Source organism: Charadrius vociferus, unplaced genomic scaffold, assembly GCF_000708025.1.
Source record: "Charadrius vociferus isolate BGI_N301 unplaced genomic scaffold, ASM70802v2 scaffold41, whole genome shotgun sequence".
Classification (NCBI taxonomy): domain Eukaryota; kingdom Metazoa; phylum Chordata; class Aves; order Charadriiformes; family Charadriidae; genus Charadrius; species Charadrius vociferus.
Window position 1 is genome coordinate 1,505,728 of NW_009647013.1, and position 480 is coordinate 1,506,207.

General features: G+C 59.4%; 1 protein-coding gene across 1 annotated transcript in view; it reads left to right on the plus strand.

Moving 5' to 3' along the window:
* The window catches only part of EPHX2 (epoxide hydrolase 2, cytoplasmic), a 50,925-nt gene that overhangs the window by 25,578 nt on the left and 24,867 nt on the right, over positions 1 to 480 (plus strand). The gene's annotated exons all lie outside the window — the stretch shown is intronic.

Consider the following 480-nt stretch of genomic DNA (forward strand, 5'->3'; position numbering starts at 1 on the left):
TTAAAAAACCCCCCCAGCCGTTTGCCACCCGCCCCTCACGCCGGGGATTTGGGACATGGGCTCATCCCGAGCCTCTACATCTGGGATGGGGGCTTTGAAACCCACCCTGAGGGGCTTGGGGTTTTTTTTCTAGACGTTTTCTTCTTCCTTTTCACACGGAAGAGCTGAGAGAGGAGCAGGATCGGGCCGCGGGGCAGATGGAGACCGTGTCCACCCTGCGGGGTGGGGGGTTTGCTGGTAGGGGCTCCGCAGCATCCTCAGGGATGCGCTTCCCCTCTCTCCGCTGCGCGCAAGACCACCTCGAGCGGCTTCAGGATGCAAAAAGAAATGGCCCAGAGGAGCTCAATCTGCGGCCAGATTTATTTCTTTATATCGAACGCCATCCATCGCGCCGGGGCCCTGCGGGTGCTGTGAGGCGGCGGCAGCCGGTGCCATCGCTCATGTTTATGGCTGGAGGATTTCTTCTGGAAATAAACCCTC